This window comes from Falco naumanni, chromosome 4, assembly GCF_017639655.2.
Source record: "Falco naumanni isolate bFalNau1 chromosome 4, bFalNau1.pat, whole genome shotgun sequence".
Taxonomy (NCBI): Eukaryota; Metazoa; Chordata; class Aves; order Falconiformes; family Falconidae; genus Falco; species Falco naumanni.
The window spans coordinates 78,795,149-78,812,221 of NC_054057.1; positions in this window are offsets into that span (position 1 = coordinate 78,795,149).

Consider the following 17,073-nt stretch of genomic DNA (forward strand, 5'->3'; position numbering starts at 1 on the left):
TGTGGCACAGGCTATTCTTTGTAAGGCCATATTGCAATTTTGAAGCATTAGAGAGCTCCTGCCACACAGAATGAGCCAGGCTTGCACAGAAAAGCACGGTGCTGATCTCCACAGCACACTGCCTCTGTGCCGGTTCCCCCAGCAGCCACGGCTCTCCCTGTCCCCCAGTGACCTTCACAGAAATCAAAACTGAAATGTCACCCCCTATCCTCACGAAGCCCAGCTGGGCACTTTCCTCAGTTATCTTGCATGGAGGAAGATGTCTGTGGAGCTAACACCAATTTGGTGCCTGAGCAGAGGTGGTAAAACACCGTCAGAGGGTGGATCCTTCCAGCAGGAACCCGTGTCAAAACACCAGTGACTCATTCCCCCAACCTGCCCACTGGCCCCTGACAGAAGAGATCAAGGGGACAAAAAGTTCACCTGCCACTTACAACAAATTTGCCCAGGACAGAAACTAAGTCCAAACATCAAAACACCCTTCAGAGCCGTACCTGCACTGTTCACCTGCCCCGTAACCTCCCCAGCAGGGTCTAACAGTGCCATCTACTGACTCCTGCTTCAACAGTTTTCACTCCACCACCCAAGCAGCAAGGGACAATTCTTTAATTTTAATGCTTCACAAGAGAGATGGTACAGATATAAAGTTGCCACTGAGCCAAAGACAGCTGAGAAGCAAGAAATCTCTTGGGTTTCACTAACTGTTGTTCCCGTTTCACTCCAGATTTAGCAACCATCACACAGACACAACACGAGTCAGTCAACAAAGATCAGCCATAGGAACAGGCTGACAGACACAAGTGTATTATTATGCTTTTAAAAGCCACGGTAACACGGAATACTCTTAGCTTATTTTAATTAACAAAGGCAGAATGAACGAACTGTTGATGCCAGTGCAGTTGGTCTGGAAGCTGCACTAATCTAGAAGGACAGCCAACTTTTTGACAAAGTGAACACTGTGGCATATGCTACCTAGTTGGTTTTAATGGGGGGCAAAGATACTGAGATCAGAGACTAGCAAATCCGCAATAGTCTGAATGCCAGCAGTTCCATCTTCATTAGCAGGTGCTCACTTTTATGTTAATGGCTGATCGTGAGTCAGCACAGGCAGACTTTAGCAGGGCCACATGTAACTCTTCGTAAGGAGAGGAAGAATGGTGTAAAAAAAAAGATTTTGAGTACAGCAGAGAAAATGCACCAGCCAGCTTTTATACCAAGTCAGGCAACAAAACCACCATAGGCAGAAAGCAACAGAATGCAATAAAGCAAAAACTGGCTTGGTTTTTTTGGTTTGGGGGGGTGGGGGTGGGTTTGCATGCTGTGCTGCTTCCAAATATCAAGAGCAGAGGAATGCAGATCGAGATATCTGACAGCTGCCTGCGAGGAGTATGGACGAGCTGTGGCTGCAGCAGTGACGGAAAGGGCTGCCAGTGCCACACCGCTGAGTCTAGCCCTTTTCAGTTGCTGGCAGTCAGTCATGTTTTCTGTTATGCACTCATTCATTTTTTCAGCTGCTGTAACATTTACTAGCTGGACAGGCTGGGTGATGATCTGGCACACAAACTCTACCAGCACCACCAGACACCAGCTACGTGGCCAGTCTGTCCTGGCTTCCCGTCCTTGTGTCCAGCTTCTCGACTTTGGGCTGCCTCATACCTCAGATCCCAGCCACACAGCACTTTTCATTAGCTCTTCTCTCCCTCCTCCACCAAAGAATTGTCCTTTTCTTTTTTCTCCCCCTTATAATATTTGGGAGTTTTAAAACTATCTATTTACCAGGGCTAATCTCACCCTCCTAAAATCCCAGTACGTAGCCCTCCTTGCAGCGAGCCACCTCCCCTTTGCAAATATCCACCTGAAAGCAAGGTTTAGCCCACCCACTGCTATTCTCTGGGCTCAGTCCCTCAAGATAATGAAAACTCAGGTTACAACCCAACATCTCAGTATTAAAGCATGGATCAAAAGCAAGTTTTGAGTCATGTCTTGTGCTACCTGCAGTTCACATTGAATAGGGAACCTCTATGCAAATATTAGTCAAAAAACTAAGAAATGAATTCCAGTCATGCATTATGAACTATTTGTTCTGGTCAGACCAGGAATTATTTAGGGAAGAAGCTCACAAAAAACTTGTTGTTATAAATTGTTTCAGAATTCAGTAATCTGCTCACAGGCCATTTTCAGATGGAACAAAGGAGAAATTCATCCAATAACCAAATTAATTGCAAATTATTTTTTCATGTGTAACAGAAAGGCTTTCCTGCTGAACCCTACCTTCTATTCAAAGATTTCAGAACACTTCACACACAGTAACGCAGCAACACAACTACGCTGTTAGAAAGGAGAAATTTGCTTTGTTAAAGAAACTGAAAACAATGAATTGAAGCTAGGCACTAAAAAAGTTACTAAAATAGCCAAAGTGATGAGTGACTGGGAATTGTGACTTTCAGATAACAAGGGCTCAGAATATTTGTGTGGAAAACTTTTTTTGCCCTGTGGTGGAAAAAAAAAAAAAAAAAAAGAAAACAAGAAAAGAGAAATTTGCCCTTCCTCAATTAATCCCGAGAAATCAGGTCAAAATTTCAATTTTCACAAACAGCAACAACAAGCTTTGAGGAGTTTCATCTGTTATCCTGAAAGTTTTATTGCAGAATCAAGCAGATTTGCCAAGCACATTTGAAAACAGAAAATTAGAATCCTGTTTCTGCAGTTTCAGATGGTCCCCAACCAAATGCGGTTTGGGAGACTTGCAGAAATGAGCACTTCCCTGTGACCTTCCTTTCTGAAAAATATGGAGCTCTTAATCTCTGATCACAGAGGAACTGTAAAGCAGTTTGAGACCATCCAGCTAGTAAAACTAACACAGAGATCTGGAAGCCTGAGCACAGCCACAGCTATCTGCCCTCCTCAGGGCAGCAGTGGGGAGCAGCACAGATGGTGGAGGCAGCACAGGTGGGCCCTGCGGAGCAGGAGGATGCCCAACTGTGTTCAGCACACAGCTTGCCCAGCTTTCTGCTCCCACCACCCTGCAGAAGGCACAGAAACTGCGGTTAGATGTACAGGCCACCTACAGCCCCCAGCTGTGCTCAGCAAGTGCTTGCCATGGTCAGGAGAGTCCTACATGTCCAGCATCCAGCCCAAGACATTTCGCTGAACAAGTAACCCTGGGAAGGGCTTTGCTCTTTTCAGTAGAGTTGAGGTTAAACATCAGTAGATGTGCACCTTGTTTTCTGGGCTAGCCAAGGCTGACGGTTGCACTTTTACTGCGATCCATGCAGCACTGTGCAAAAGAGCAGGTTATGACAGCTGTCAGTTATAAAAACCAAAAATAGCTATGTACAACTTCAGCAAAGTCTCAGACAAAGCGAGGCCTTAAAAATAGTTACAGCTGAATCTGCTTTCCAAGACAGGCCTGTACGAGACAAGTACATAACAGTTGTGCTCACTGCTTCGTAAAAGGGATGTCTCAGGTCTCTGCTACATGCTAAACACTTCACAGGCTGAGTCGTCAGTCGCTGATAGTGATGCAAACCTGACTCAGTGAAGTTTGGTTTCTAGTTTTGAGTCTGGATGTGCTTCTTTTGCTTCCTTGGGGAAAGAGGCTTCTTTTTTCTCAGTGGCATTGAGGACTACTCACTTTCTAATGTGAGAATGCCCGTTTGGAGCTGGAGAGGTGACAATGTAACACACAAGGAACACAGCCAGAAGGGTTTTTTCACCCCTTTGAAGTAACACTACCAGGCAGTTCAACTTCATTCAGGCAGCTTTAAGCAAACCATACATCAGTATCCCCTGCCTAGTCCAATCAAAGCTCTTTCAAAACCTTGTGTCAGGTGTAAAATAGAGCTTGCATAGTGAAGTATTTATCTAAAATCATTCTTATATTTAACTTACTTTCAAAAACACTCAACTAGACTATCATGTCAAAGGAACTATGCTTTTAGCAAAGTTAAAATTTCAGAAGAGACTGTTCAGTTTTTTAATCACCTACTCCAGTTCCAAGTTCCTACTGTATAAATAAAATGTATTTTAACTGTGTCACATAAATTCACTGCACATACAAAAATGAAATCAAATACTTCAATTAAGGTTTGTGTGGTAGAAATACCCTCATCTAGATGAACTCAAAGGAAAGCACTCTTAAGACTTGGAAAAACATTTTCATTCACTAGCTCAGCTTAGAAAGAACAGCCTTGAGATGAGGTGAAAATGTGCTGCTCTAGCAGTTCAGGATGTCCCCTGCACTTTATAGAAGCTATGAGCTGAGCCTTCTGGTCTCCCTTGCCCTTGGCTCCTCTGCACCTGGACACCTGCTCTGCTCTGCCTCCAGCCCTCCTCTTGTCTATGGCCACTCTGGTGCTGAGGCCAGCCCTCTGCTCTTATCCCCACACCCCGCTGCACTGAAACACTGTTTATTAGGCTCTTCCTCCCATCACCACTTCATGCCCGAAGCACTGCCGAAGACCACTAAGAAAGACCAATTTCTTTCAACCTCCTCACTGGGGCAAGGCATGACTCACCAAGGTTTGGACTGTCTCCCATGCCACATGCTGCACATTTTCCTACAGATGCTGCAGCTGCCTTCATTCGTAGCCAGCTCCTCTCTCCGCCCTGCACACGTGTCAGAATATATTGTCTGTAGAGACTACAAAGGAGCTCACTTATCACTTTGTGATTAATCTTACAGAATTTAGTCCTTGTCCCAGCAAAACTCCCACACCATCCTAAAACTTCGCCTAAAGATGTATTGCAGATGCTATATCATCACCTCAATATTCCCAGCTCAGAGAGAAACCCAGCGATTTTCCAAAGAGCTACCACAGGATTTTCTTGGAAACAAAGCATAGGTGACATCAGTAGCCCAAGAAATTCCACAGACTGAAAAAAAAAAAGAAGAAAAAAACATAAAAATCAGAATTCAGCCCAGTTCTAGCTCTCAGAACATTGGCTTTAGAAAGGTGATTTTAGTGGCTACTTGAAAGCAGAGCAAAATTCCATTGTCACACAATCGGCACAGCTTATTGAATTAGAGAAGCATATTTACGTGCCTAACAAGTTTGAATCTGCAGAAAAACCTGCTGGGAGTGATTTGAAAAGACTAATGAGACTTTTCCCATCACCAGCCGGGTATATTCTCCTTTAAAGGTTTATGAGCATGTCATTTAGTTTCACTACAGCTTTTGCAAAATCATTAATGAACTTGTGAAAACAATTAGAGAGATAAAAGGGCAAGAAATGTATGTGTTAGCCTGAAACCTGTGATAATACAGAGTAGGCGAAGCAGAGGAGAATGCACTGCTTTGAAGGCATCAGACGCAAGATCCTGATGTTTTACGCTTGTTAAAATTATCATTCCTAGTTTTGCTCCTGATAATCCTAAGGTGGAAAAATATCTTTGTAGAACATGATCTTGGAGACTCTGTTGCTTATTAAAACAACAGGGACAGCAGAAAAATCTCGTTAGGGTAAACTGAAGATAGGAATGTCAGGCCATATAAAATGCACCTCATTAATATCTGCATAAACTGAATGGTAGAGGCATGAATGCTGTAAAGACTGGATCTGACTTTGATCTTTTGAAGCTACCTTTGAATAACTCCCAGCCAACTACATATTGCAGAAGAAAAGCAAATGTTCAAAGGGAGAAAGGATCCACAATCACAGACTCGGAGCCGCAGAGGCCTTTCTTACTTTGGGTGTACAAAGGATATTTTGGCAAATAAACCCACCAAACACCATGACCAGTGAATACACTGACTTATTTCCCTTGAAAAGGCATTTTCTCCTACTGTGCAAAGCTTACAGGAACAGGAATAGACATGGAGAAATCCCTGTTTTGCTTTAGAATGGCACATTCCCACTCCACGAGTCACACAAATAACCTTTGGCTTCATGGACCACGGTCTGTGTGCATCACAGCTCTGAGCACCAGCTCATCAAAGGCTTCCTGATGTAGCCCAAGGCTTGGGATGGAACAGCATACGATCCTGTCACTAGCACAGCATGGAACCGAGCTGCAGATGGGCAGCCAACCTCCCTCCAGCTGTCAAACTGCCTTCCTGCTTCCCCAGTGACTTCCAGCTGCTTGGCAGACCTCTCAGCCTGACTCCTGCAGCAGAAACAGTACCTGCTGTCCAGTGCTGTGCTCCATCCAAAAGCATAAACTTCTTTATTGATATCCATCTCCTTTACAAAGGAATAAGCAATTAATTTTGGAGAGACTGCTCTGAGAGCAAAAGAGAAAGTAGTGACCAACTTTCTAAAATGAGTAGCTTGCTCATCTCATACCATTTTTCTCCTCTGTATATGAACACTACTGCATTCTCAGCCCTGTGCAACTGAGCCTCTGCCTCGGCCTTCACCATGCATTTATGCAAGTGAATCGCTAGTGAATTCACTAGCTTCGCGGATCAGTATTCTGAAGCTCTCCGACACACAGTTGCTAATTCAGAAAATGGAGACTGCAAGCTTCACTTCTTCCCTTTTCCCTTGGAAACACTGCAAGTATGGCCAGCTATGTGGCAAAAATACAGCTAAATATAGGTCAAAAAACAATGTCAATTCTGGATGATTTGCAGGCTAAGTTTGAACATAAACTGCAATAGAAACTAGCTGTCTCTGGGAAAGTCTGAAAATCGAGTCACTTCTCCACACATTAATGACTTGAAACTGGCAAATGGTATCACAGTAGTGTCCCATCACAGCCTGATGGTTTAGGTAATGTCTGAAAAGCATTTGGACCTCAGGAAGGGGAACATTTTCAGTGCAGTTTTATTTCTTAGGTGACTAAATCACTTTCAGAAATAGAGCTTGGCTGCCTCCGCCATGCCATCATTTATAAGCAGTTTAACCTACGTGCTGGGCTCTCTTTTCCAGTAGCTATGGATAGTTCCAGTTTGGGCCCAGAGTCCCAAAGCCTGAGACAAGTACAGTGAACTCCTGGCTGTGAGTCAGGTCAACCTGGAGAAAAAGAAATGAGTACAAATGGCTCAGAGTCAATATACACTGATAGAAAAAAAGTATGACGTTTCACCATCAGCTACACCCACATTAACTGGACTGGACAAAGCAGGATTGGTCCACAGCCCAGAAAAAGTACTGGAAATCTTGGCAATGACTTCAGTGAATTTGAATTAGACTCACAGGTTTTGGTGGTGAGTGAGAAACCCTAGCTAGAGTCTTCTGCCTCTAGGATACACTCCTAGGAAGAGCTGCATTAAGTCTTTTGCTGCAGCTATCAGCACAGACCACCCCTGTGCGCACCAGCTGACACTGCAATCACTGGTATGACTCCATAAATCTGCTCTCTCCGATGTTTGCTCCACTATATCAGAATTTGGCCCAGCCACTGTGTCTCGCAGGGAAAACTGCATTGAAAAGTTCTACACACCAGTTCTACACACCTTTCCCCAACATGCTCCAGTCTTCTAATTGCCTTGTTTGGATTCTTCTCTTATCCCTCAAACTTTCCTGATGGGAATAAAATACACAGTAGATGACAACTTTCAAGTCATTGTCACGTCACACGTGATAGCTGCTGTAGGAAAGTTACTGATACTGTCATTAATTCTTTCATTTTGATTTTTCCTATGCATTTCTGCCCCAAGCAGACTCTCAATATGAAATTATTTTCTGAACTGTTTCTAGCCTGCTCCTGATGTTGCTCTCAGAATGATCTGAAGACAGATAATACAGCTGTCATTTCTCAAGGTTCCACTGCCATGCTGTGATAAAACCCAAATCGTGGTTTTGATGGTGCCAGATTTTACAAGCCTATTAAGCTGTCTCTGCCAAGTGATGGTTTTCCCTTTACAAGCTCTGGGCTGACACAGGGTTTCCATGCTTTCTGCAACGTTTAACATCCCATCTCCGCCCAACAGTCTGCCATTTTTTTAAATTATTTTTTTTTTAATCTGACTGGCATTATAGGAGCAGACTCAAATAGGGAAAACAGCATAGCCATGAGAAGCAATCACCTTATTCGTCCTCAAGCAGGGTGTCAAGAAGAAATATTTGTGTTTAAACAGAAAAACAGAAAGTCTGTAAAAAAAATAAAATACACATACCCTGCCTTCTCGTTCAGATTTCTGTACTGGTTTTTTTCTGGCAAAAGATCTCTATTCACCAAAGCATTTAACACACATTTTAGTCCCTCCTAAAGCTGAGAAATTAGAAACTAGGCACATGCCCAAGCACTGCACTGAAATCCCAGCCGCTTTGGTGAGACTCAGACACTACAGTCAGCAGGGACACAGAACAGGTGGGAAGAACAAGACCTGTTATTCATTCCAGCATGGTTTCATTAATGTCAGGTAATTGCTATTCTGATGTGTAAACTGGGTCTTGCAGGAGATATCTGCCCTTCTCCAGTCCTCCTAGATTTTGCTTGTGTGGGTTACACTGTACAGGGGGGCAGACACATTAATTTAACCTTTAATCAAAGATCAACTCCCAGCAACGTTACCCACTTTCTGAGAGTTTTCAAGGGGTTAACCAATTCTTGTGGTAAGCAGCCAAATAAAAGAGAGTTCATAGTAAGGGAAAATATTCATCATTAACAGAGATGGCTCTTCTGGACAGCAGCACAGCCTGCCCACAGCAGATGGTTGCTTTGAACCACATTCAGTAGCTCCTCTCTGCAACTGCCTATAAAAGCTCATACACCTAATATAAGTGGTACCCTAATACCTTCATGGTCTATTATTCATCAGACTCAGCCTCCCCTCCACGTTCCCATCCTCACTCTTCCCTTGATAGACGGCAAAACCTCAACAGAGGGAGTGAGAGCAGTTCCTGTTTCCCCACTTCGCTGAAACTTAGCCAAGCCTAGAGAAAATTTCTAGCTGGAAATTTTGTAATGTTGACAAACACCAATTAAGTTGCAAAGCAAACTGTTGTGAAATGGAGGTCACAGGGAGAACTTTCCCATTCCTATGAGTGCTAGTAACATGCAGATAAAGGACCTGTAGAAAACAGCAACCTGGCAGGCTGTGCCAATGCCCACAAGTCTCACGTAGCTCCAGCTCTCAGCCAGACCCGCTGCGCTGTCTGCAGAGGTGAGCACAGGTGGTGTATTACCACTGCAGAATATAATGTAGGCTGTAGATTTGGGAACCAAAAAGGCAATGTTGTGTTTACAAGACAGAAGACAAAGATTCAGAGAAGAAAGTAATGATCTCTGCAGTGCTGATGCTACTGTCACATGACTGAAAAGCCAGGCAGCATGAGAGGTGACCTTAACTTTGTACATAGACCTAAGTCCCTAGAACTGCATCCAGACCAAAGAGTCAGTTTTCAGAGAATAGGAAGACGTGGAAATGAGTTTAAATGAGAGCTGAAAGGAAACCAGGGCCTGGAGAGCAATTCCGGCAGAGACAGACATAAAGAATTTAATATGTCTGAATAAAATAAAGGGACAACTCAATTGATACTCACAGGTACTTGCACATGGAAGAGCTAGCCAAGAGTAAGCCTCATTGAAATATGACCCAACGGGCAGAAACAAGTCAAACAAATTCAGCTTTGAAATAAAAGTTTGTTTCCCAGCACTGAGAGTAATTAAACCATTGGAATAGCTTCCCTGGGGAAGTGGCAGACTTCCCCACTGGGTAGTATATCACTGCTGCGTGATATACTTTCATCTGCTTTGTCTATCCCTACACATACAAGCATGCCAAATAGACATATTGCAGTGGTCCCATCCCACATGGCCTGCCTTAAGGCTAAAGGCCTTTGGCTTACATGTGTCCTGCTGTGAAACAAGAGCCTGGAGCCAAGGAGCTCCTTCCCTAGCCAGGACTTGGCTCTTGTTCCCCTGGCAGGACCTACGGGAACCTGAGGACCTCCAGGCCACGCCAGGCTCAGAACTCATGAGCTCTTATATTCAGAAACAGACTGTTTATTTTTTTAGAATTATGGAATTTGGTGAAGAGAAAGGCGTACTCAACCACTCACGTAGCACACAACAATTAGCCATGCAAACTGCAGGTCCCTCCAGCCACTGCCACCGCTCTTTCCTTTTCTTGGAAACTTCTCTCATTAAGTACACTCTGGAAATGAATGCAGTACCAGAGATGCTGGGTCTAACTCTCTTTTGCTCATAAAAAGTCATCTCCCAAAGGCCATATTCTAGTCAAAAGGCCTCTAACATGGCAACCCACCACAGAGAGGTGATCCCCCCTCCCTGCAGCATGCAGCCTGTGAGCAGACCTCACCTGCAAGTCTGCCTGACAGGGTCCCCCAGCTCTGAAATCACAGCAAAAGCCCAGTACGCTGAACTGGCATAAGGAGAGCGCAGGCTGATGCAACCATCTGTGCTATCTATTGCTAGCCTGCTGAGCTCATCCCCTGACAGTACACTGTGCCTGCACTGTGGAACCAGCTCATTTTTCCCAAACACTGTGGCAGTGCCTATCACTGGGACCACACTTCCCAAATGAACTGGTGGGGCACCAGACCAGAAGTCTGTACTGTGAACAGCAAGACCATAGCTGGCTTCACTGCAAGGGACAGACAACACAGTTCACTTCAAATTCTTCCCTCTCAAGCCTTCCAGCTATCTGGAAAAGGCCAGTTAAAAAGCCAGACAATATTGCTTGTTCATTTGCTTTTCATCCATTATACTTATTTCCAACCAAGAGACTTTGCTCCAACTTGATAAGCAACTGAGCCACATTTACACTTGCTCCCAAACCACTGACTCCTCAGTAACCACTTTAAGATGGCAAGAACACCAAGTTAAGTGGCAGTAATTTTCCAGCATGAAGAGATGAAGTCATATCTGCCTATTCTACTTTAGATTTTCAGTGCAAGAGTGGGCCATTTCTCTTTATGCATTGCAGGCGCCTTTCAAGCATACAGTAAGTTGTTTTCTAACGAGCTGGGACATCTTGCTTGATGAGATCTCTGTTCGAATTGTTATTTTCTTTCAGCTGGGTCAGGACTTTCTGGCTTTGACACAATGAGAAAAGCACACACATTTTCTGTGATTTATGTACTGCAAAGACTCAAGTGTCCATGCCGGCAGATGCAGTGCTTAGGCATCCACCCCTTTCCAGCAGGTTGCTTCGCCTTCTTACCAAACTCTGTCCACAACGGGACATTCCCCCCCTTTCTCCCCCCAACTTCAGGAGAGCAGAACCAGTCGTGGTCCTTGCACATGACTCCATATGTAATTTTTGTATCTAACCCACAAGACAATGTGATGGCAACAGCCTGCATCTCACACTGAGTAGGAGCAACATGTGCACCAGGTTCACTTTACAAATGTCTCCCAAGAGCAACCACCAGCATGTGACACAGCGATGCAGCCAGTGTTGCTGCCAGATGAGTTCACCTGTCACAACTCACAGATCCTCATTAAGCACTTGGCCAATGTGCTTGCAGTTATTTACTTTTGTAATGTCTCCTGCTTGACAACAAACCTACCATGCTGCTGCTTCAAAAGAAAAGTTTCACAAATAGCTATGCAGGGGTTTTATCTTCAAAGTAAAATCCCAGTGAGGCCACTGTTTCCACTCCACTACTCTCCCTCCACTGATAGCAGGTGTCCACCCTCCCCAGCATGCATGAAGCAGCAGATGTGTGGCAGACCACACTGCACAATTTGTTAGATCAAGGTTAGAAAAAACAATAATAAGCCTGCATGAATTCATGAATAAACAGACCAGTTTAATTATGGGTGTGCTGTGACAGAAAGAACTTCCCATTCAAGCTTTTCACAGCACTCTCCCAAAAACAGATGAGAACCCCAAGAATATCAACAAACATATCCTCACATCATCCCTGCTGAGTGAAGCAAAATCCATTTTACAGAGAAGAACCTGAAACGGGAGGTTTGACTACAGAAACCTGTGGCACATGGTATCTAGCAGCCCCAGTGACATGACAGCAGTAGAGTCCCTTTTTGGAAAACTGAGGCTTTCCATCACAGGTAGGCAGCACATTTCACCCATGTGCAATGTTCTGCCTAAAACATCACAGTCTTAATAATATATATTAATAATATATATAACAATAATAATTAAAAAAAAAGTTTTGTGCTGTCATGCTTGATTTATCAGCAGAAAAACAGAATAGAGGCAATTCCTGCCTTCTTTCCATCCTCCTGGCCTGCCCTCAGATTACTCGGTAACTTGACTGCAGAATGTGAAAGCCAATCTACCTTTCCAAGCCATTCTCCTTAGAGCCACCCATGAACATTTGTTCCCAGTTACCAGACATATCTACCATGCATTCACAGTTCTTGATTTATACCGTTAACACCAAAGACAGCAAAAAGCCATCAGCTCCATGACAAAGACATCTCTATCAAGCTCTGGCTTGGTTCTTCAACTGGCCAAGCCTACCTGGAGCCCACCAGGGTGTAAGCGGCCTTTCTTTTACAGCAGGTAGGTTTGGGCATGGGCCAGCTCTTCCAGGCCAGGAAGGCAGATTTCCCAGGATGAGCTAGGCAATTCAGGCTCAGCACAAAGGCCTACCAGGACTTCTGGACTTTTTGTGGTGCTGCAAATTCCTGTTGACATGCAGCACCCAGATTACCAGATATATATCCCTTGATTTACTACAAAGCCTCAAGGTCGGCTGTTCTAGAAGTCTGTTCCACCAAAGTTCAGAAAAACCTCTCTGCCCCTTCAGACCCAAAAACCTGAGAAGGCAGTGGAGCCAGCATCACTCCAGTGATTTAGCTTTTATTCACGCTGCAGCTCCCACTGTCCATTCCAGGTAACCCAGGCACAGAAGAGCAAAATGTCAGCCAAAAATTGAATATTGAGGAAAAGAGACAGAACCACCATTACACAAAATGCCCGAGGTAATCCTGCAGGGAAGGTGCAGCCTGAATAGAAGCGAGCCCTCCAGAGGCAGCAAGTCTCTGGAAGTGTGCACATGGTAGAGCAATGCACTATTCGTTCATCAAGAATTCGGGCATCTCTCACCCTGACTTTACTGAGGTGCTCAAACAACATGGGAATGGAGAAATGGGAATTTGGGTCTACTTGAAAGTCAAAGGACAAGTATGAGCTAAAACAGTGCTTTGGTTGTCAGTTAGGAGCTGGATTGTGCTCGCACTCTTACATCAGAGATCAAGGAGATGGATAAATACACTGTCTGGACTTTGTGCTTCTGGCCAGACATTACTTGGTGGCCACTGCCACCTCGTGGTACTGCCACCCATGGAGAGGCCCAGAGACAAAGTAAGGACTCCTTCACCACTGTTACTCAGCCATGAAGACCACAACTTAAAACAAAGGAGCTCTCTGGATTGCACAGCAGCATAGAAGCAAGAAGAGACCACACCATGCGGTTTTCCCTGGCTGGAAAATCCTTGCAAAACATTCTCTGCCTAGTTCTATCCCAGTTATTCAGCCCAGGGCTTCGACACCCATCCCTGTCAAGACATTTTTGCTAGCACAACAGAATAAAGCAGGTTCTGCTGCATTCAGAGCACACTTGGAACTAAAATCTTTCACATATGGTACAGTTGCCCTTTAAAAAAAGGGAAATCTAACATTTAAGAGAAAAATAAGGCCTGGAGAGACTTGGAAGTTTTCTGTTCTGATGGGGGAGTTGAGAAAAAGCAACACTCCTACTAACAGAGAAGTTGCTCAGGGTTTACTGGATAGTATCTCCCTGCAGGTAAGGTGTGGTCTGTGTTACCCCAGCCACACCTTGCTGTCTCAGCTGGTCCACATCCATTACTACTACTCATTAACAGATCAAACAGTAACAGCCCAAGCTTAATAGTTCAGATGCTCCATGTTCAATCTGCATCCAGTGCCCCAGCTGAACACTAATGTTTGAGATCTCCAAACTGTTGTTACACCCTGACTGTTTTCACATAAAGTCAATGACAGGGTTTGCCCATGCCACCATACAAGGACACTACTGTTACATTACATTACTTTCACTGAGGCAAGCCCTGGCTCTCCCTGCAGATTGACACCACTCGTGTATCCTCAAGGCAGTACAACCTCTTGTCTGTTGAGAATGACCTACCACCACTGCTGAATCTTCCAGGGCAACTTGATCACCAACCACCGTTACAATACAAACCTCTCCTGAGGACTGCCTTTAATGGCAGATCTTAAATCTCAAGGCTTAGCACCATTTGTGCTTGCCCTTTATTTTATTTTTCTTTCCTTAAGATCCCTGTGTACATAAGCAGTGTAAAGCCTAAATCAATGCACACAATCAAACTACAGATGAAATTGTAACAGAAAGTCTCCTTGAAAGACAGGTTCCTCCTTCTATGGGAGAGAGGACAGCTGGGGTTACATTCTCGGCAATCATGAGCTTCCCTTTGCCATTGCTGGAAGATAACTTGACATGTATTTGGTAGGAGCTGATGAAGAACCACTGTTTTCATTGTCTGCACACAGTCCTTTGGGCAAGGGTCACTGCAGGTTAATGCAGGCAGCACAACAGTGGAAACCATTTCCCCTTGGAGTGCATAAAGCCTTCCCCAAACTTCCCCTCCACAACTCCAAAACACAGCAAAGCTGTTGTAAAAATGTTGATGAAACACACAAGTTATACTCCTGAAGACGTAAGACCCACTTTCAGATGCCTGGCAGAAGACAGTCAGACCATTTCCCCACCACCACCAGCTTATGTTACAAGCAGGTCTGGGAGCACACACAGGAAAACAGGCACCCCTGAGTGAGTACCCCTGTAATTGTAACTACAAACCAACTTACCTTGATTCTCCTGTGGAAATGTCAGCAGGAACCCTCCCTGTCGCTGCTGTGTGACCTCTGCCTACTGTCTGTAGCAATACTGACTGTTGTAGTGGTCCCCCTTGCTCTGTAGCCTGGCTCCCGAAGTCTTCATATTTGGAATGTGTCAAATAAATGGAAACACTGACAGGGAAAGGAATTTAAGCCTCCAAGAACCAAACTACCATTAAACCACTAGCACACACAGAAACACATACTAATATCCTAAGGAACAACAGCCAATCTGAAAAACAATAGGTTATTTTCTTTCGTCTCCTGCTCTTTTTTATGGCTCATACTACCTGTCATAAATAGCTACTAAAGAGCCCATACCACAGCACGGAAGAGAGGAGGGGAAAACCCAAAATACACTACAAAACATTCTCCCTCAAATTCTGCCCATCAAAGCAAATTTAATCTCCAGCTGTCTACCATTTAAGAAATATCAAGTAAAATGGTGAGAACAGACTGCAAAAAGCCTTTTTTTGTCATTATACTCACTACTGAGGGAAAACATTTTTGATGGTGTGACCTTTGCATTGAGCTGTGTTCATACTGAAATGCATTTTGCACACCATGAAAAAAGCAGCTCCTTTTGACAGCTGAACTCAATACATAAGAACCATTTAAGAGAAGCTGCTTTACAAACAGTGGGTGGCAGATGACAATTAGTTTTATTCTTCTATTATGGTAGTGATGGGGAGAAAAAAAATTATCACCATTAGTCACAGTGTGCTTGATATGACAACAAAGAGGGACCGCACTCTGTCTGTCTTCATTCCCATGTTTTATTTTCCCTGTGTATCTGCAGGCATCGCCTCTTCCTTCACACACGCACAGACACACTTACTCTTTGATCTGTTCTGTCTCCCTTTGCTTTAATTCAGCCCTAAATATGTTAAATATGTTGAATACAAATCTCAGCAGCTTCCTAAGCCGTGGAAGCATTTTGCATTGGTCCTTGAAGATCAGGATAAAAAGTTGAATCCAAGAAAGTTGGGGATTAGAGGAGGAGGAAGGGAGGAACAGCAGCACAGGGAAGCATGAGGGCACAGAACAAATCCCCCACCAGTGCAAGTCGCTCCCTCTGGGACCTGAATTACACAAGATTACTTTCTAAGTATCACCTCACCCCGACGGAGGGCCTTGTAGAAAGCCTGCCTAGAGCCATTTGCGGCCCTCCGGGGACGCCTGCCTTGCTGTTTTCCTCAGGCCGCGGCGGCCCCCACGGCTGAGCAGAAGGCACACGGGGGCCAGGGGCCGCTGGGCTGCAGGGGGCAGCTAGAGACCCAGGGCCTGAGGCAGCTGCCAGCCCCCCAGGCCGCGCTCCCCGCCCGCCTCCCCTCAGGAGGGGGCCGCGGGGTGACCGCGCTCCCCGCCCGCCTCCCCTCAGGAGGGGCCCGCGGGGTGACCGCGCTCCCCGCCCGCCTCCCCTCAGGAGGGGCCCGCGGGGTCACCGCGCTCCCCGCCCGCCTCCCCTCAGGAGGGGGCCGCGGGGTCACCGCGCTCCCTGCCCGTCTCCCCTCAGGAGGGGCCCGCAGGGTGACCGCGCTCCCTGCCTGTCTCCCCTCAGGAGGGGGCCGCGGGGCGGGTCCGGCGAGAGCCGCGGGGCGGGGGCAGGGCGGCAGCAGCGCCGGGCCAGGCCCGGGCCAAGGGGCTGTCGCTGCAGTGACCTGAACCGACACAGAGAGTGAGTCACAAGGAACCAGATGAGTGCAGGGATGACCCCAACCAAGCCAGTGCTGGTGCCCAGCAATCAAACGTGACATGTTCCCTGCGCTGAGCACCCATCTTCACGGTGGGGACCCAGTCACAGCCCCTTCTGAACACTGGGAGGACTACGGGAGCTCATGGAACAAGATAGTAATACTGATCTGTTAAAGGACAAGGGATAGTAATTAATGAGACTGTATAAACCCGTACGTTGGCTATAAAGATGGTTTAAGTATGTAGTTGTAAATGTTGGTGAGAAGGAATTTCAATAATGAGAATTAAATACAACGGAAGGGTTAGAAGACACATGTATGTATAAAGTTACATGGGACCCAAGCATGACACAAAGGGTGTGGAACAGGAGTGGAGATTGTACTGGGCCTGGCTGAGCCCCCTGGCAGCCCTCATGGTGCTGTGCTCCGTACCCGCAGCCAGAGAGGTGCTGATAACACACCGGTGCTCCAGCTCCTGCTGACCAGGGTTGGCACAGCACCAGGGCTGGCACAGCACCAGGGCTGGCTCTGCCACATTCCCCCTCACCAGCAGGCGGGGGGTGGGCAGGATCTTGGGAGAGGGCACAGCCAGGACAGCTGACCCACACTGACTGAAGAGATATTCCCATGGCATATAATGGCTGCTCAGATATAAG